The sequence below is a fragment of the Triticum aestivum genome, chromosome 3B, assembly GCF_018294505.1.
Source record: "Triticum aestivum cultivar Chinese Spring chromosome 3B, IWGSC CS RefSeq v2.1, whole genome shotgun sequence".
Taxonomy (NCBI): domain Eukaryota; kingdom Viridiplantae; phylum Streptophyta; class Magnoliopsida; order Poales; family Poaceae; genus Triticum; species Triticum aestivum.
The window spans coordinates 581,356,658-581,360,022 of NC_057801.1; the positions used below are offsets into that span (position 1 = coordinate 581,356,658).

The 3,365-nt window shown below is 56.3% G+C and overlaps 1 pseudogene; it reads right to left on the reverse strand.

Annotated features, from left to right (window-relative positions):
* Positions 1-23: 23 nt before the first annotated feature.
* On the reverse strand, positions 24-1,938 carry LOC123065792 (polyphenol oxidase I, chloroplastic-like; annotated as a pseudogene).
* Positions 1,939-3,365: the final 1,427 nt, after the last annotated feature.

A 3,365-nucleotide genomic window follows, 5' to 3' on the forward strand; every position in this document is an offset into this window, starting at 1 on the left:
TTTGTTCCTAGTGTAATCTCACTCAATCATGTTCTCAAAACAAAAAACTCACACCTTCAAAACCAAATAAATCTCACTCCCATCAAGTTCTCAAAAACATTCTTATATTATGGGACAGAGGGAGTATTTCGCACCTTAAAAATAAATAAATCTCACTCCATCATGTACACAATTTTCAGGCCTGCGATGTTAACCTTCCCATGTCTAGGCACCAATGTCACCGTCACACTCTCGTCTCCATCGGCACCCAAATCTTCCAGGAGCTCGTTCAACGCCACCCTCATGCTCGTTTCTGTCCTCATTCCCTTCCCTGTGCCATCCATACTAGGATGACTCAAGCACAGGTAGCTCCCGGCCAGCTCCCGCCCGCTTGGCTCGACCTTCTCGTAGTCCATGGCGTTCACGTAGACATCGAACTTGACCATTTCAGTGCCGTCGCTCTCGATGCCCTCGACAACCAGCACCTCCTCCCGGACCTCCTTCTCTCGCCGGCTTCGAAGCACCCGCGGCCGTCTTACCTCGACGGTCACAGCCGCGTCAAGGGACAGTGGGAACCTGACGGACTTCAACGACGACGAGCCTTTATTTCTGTTCACGTTTGGAGTGGGAGGCGGGCGTGCGTCGACCCACGGCATGCCAACGCCGTCGAACCTGTACCGGAGCTTGTCGATGTCGAGCACGTCGCGGACGGTGATTCGCACCAGGCGGGCCTCCTCGTCGTAGAAGAGGAAGGAGGAGTCGAGCCAGTCGGAGTCCGTGAAGTCGACGTGGCCGCGATAACCGCGGGCGGCGCCGACATCTCGCCACGCCTCCCACAGGCGGTCGATGTTACTGTGCTGCGGGTAGAAGAGCGGGTCTCGGCCGGCGGAGTAGTAGGTGCCCATGTCCTCCACGTTGTGGAAGGTCAGATCGCCGGTCCAAGTGTGCATGGTGTTGTGTGGGGTCAGCTCCACGGTCCCAGGGCCCGGCCTGTCAGACTGCCCGGCACGGAATGGCTGGCCGTAGAAGAGGGACGGCAGAGCCGCATTGCCGATCATCTGCTTGTACATGATCCTGAGGTTCTGCTGGACCTGCTGCTCGTCGGTGAGGTTGTTCTCGACGTGCGCGAAGTCCAGGTCCACGAGTGTGGGCGGCGCGTGCGCCGGGTTCCGCACGGGGTCGTAGAGCGGCGACGACGAGTTGGAGAACTCGGCCGGCATCCGCATCCCCTCCGGCACGTCCCAGCCCCAGAAGGGCAGCGCGAAGCCGGGCTCCCCGAGCAGCCTCGCCGCGATGCGCTCGAAGAAGTAGAGGTAGGCGCGGTGGAACGGGAAGAAGAACCACGAGAAGTGGATCTGCACGTTGAGCTCCGGGTCCCCCGTCTGGCGGTAGGAGCCGGTGCAGTAGGCGCAGTGGACGTTGGCCAGCTGGTAGAGGCTGCGCGGGTCGGAGTGCGGCAGCGCCCTCATCAGCGTTATCGCGCGCTCGTACCTGGCCATGTGCTCCGCCCCCACGGCGTGCATCGGCCGCCGGACCCTCAGCGGCTCCGCCGGGTCTGGGAGCGTGAAGTTGATCGGCTCGGACGCCGGCGCCGGCGGGCAGCAGTAGAAGGGCGGGAGCGGGTTTGGCGGGAGCGTTGCCTTGACGCACGTGCGTAGGCTGGTCATGAGAGGACCGCCGATCTTCTTCTTGCCGCCGCTGCCGTCGGAGAGAGGGCCGTGTAGACTTCGCCTGCGCATGAGACGATGTAGGGGTCGAGGCCGGAGACGGCGATGAGCGCTCTCGGCAGAGAGTAAGTGCATGGGTTTAGGGAGACCGGGAAGGCGGTGTAGACGACGACCGTGGCTGCGACGGAGGCGCAGACGAGAAAGACGCAGGCTGCGAGTGGAGCATGGTGTCCATTGGCCATGGCTTCAGGTGCTAGCAGCTTGTTGCTTCGCAGAGGCGTATTTTGTTTGGCTAAGCTGCCCACAGCTACTTTGTCTCGGAGCAGAGTTATATAGGGACGGACATGTGAAGCAGGAGAGTAGTGCAAGCTAGGGACGTGGTTGTTGGGTACAATATGTGTGGTCACCATGCCTGGATGTTTTCCTGGTGTAAAAATATACCGCGTGTACGTCCAACCTTTCGCAAATGTATTTTCTTTTTCGGAAAACCCCTTTCCATGCACAGCGTACGGGTGGAGCACGACTGTCAAGGGGTGGTTCATATGTTGAATCATTCATCAAGAGAGCTGTCGGCTGCTGGTCCATGGATGCAGACAATAAAGACTTTGTTGAGTTCGTTTGCAGAGTTCAAGGTGTGGTGGGTTAGGCGTTCCGTGAATGTTGCCATGCATAAGTTTGCAAAAATAAATGTAAGAGATGAACTTTTGTAAGATTTGGTTGAAGGCTCGCCCAGACTTCGTCCTTCATATAATTTCGGATGAGATTCCGAGTTTTGAAGTTTAAATAAAGCGGCAGCATTATCCCTTAATTCTTTTTACGTGTGCGTGATAGAGAATCACACGCCACACATTCTACATTTTATGACATACAATCTGGGCACGTACGCAACGGCGGATATTTGGAGCTCTCTTGGGTAGCAAAACATAGCCACCGCCACCAGGAGAGCCGCTACTTCTCGCGCCGTCTTCCAGCGGCTTCCCTCTGTCGGCGACCTTTTGGTTGTTGGTGGTGAGGGGGATCGCCGGATCCTGCGTGTGTGGATCGTTTTAGGTTTAGGTTTTAGGGTCCATGAGTTTTGGATCGTTCGACGTCTTAGCTTCGACGGCGACGATTGCTGAATAAAGAAGCTTCAGATTCTTCTTGGGCGAGGCGGTCGTCTCTATGGTTGGTGAAGGATCTGCGGATCAGTCTGTTCAAGCGGGGATGTCGTGGCTGCGGCGGCATCCTTGTGGTGGACATGTGTTCTCGGGCTCCGCCGTTGCAACGACGTCTGCTCCAACGTCGGCGTGGAGCTTGGAAGGTAGTCAAGGAGCAGATGCAGATTGTGGTCTGCATCGACGACATCTGAAAGATTGAACATGTGCTCGGCTCATGGTTCATGGATGGCGGCTATTGTTTCCTCCTCCGACGTCTTAGTCATGTGGGGGTGCTAGATCTAGCATTTGATGGCGTGTCCAGGGTGTTGCCCCGGTCTGATTCATTCAATGGTAATGGTTTCGCCTTAGGCAAGCCACCTTGGAAGGTCCGCAAAGCTACATATCAGCGATGCACCCGCGTCGAGCTCGGATGAGAAGGTGATCCGTCATTTTTTTCTTTCGGTGGCTGCTGTGGTGGTGCCGGAGGCAGGTGACGGGCGTCGGTGTCAAGCTCAGAGACGTTCTTCTGTCTTTTCATTTTTGTCATGTCGATCTTTATGTGACTTGTACTTTAATCTTTATG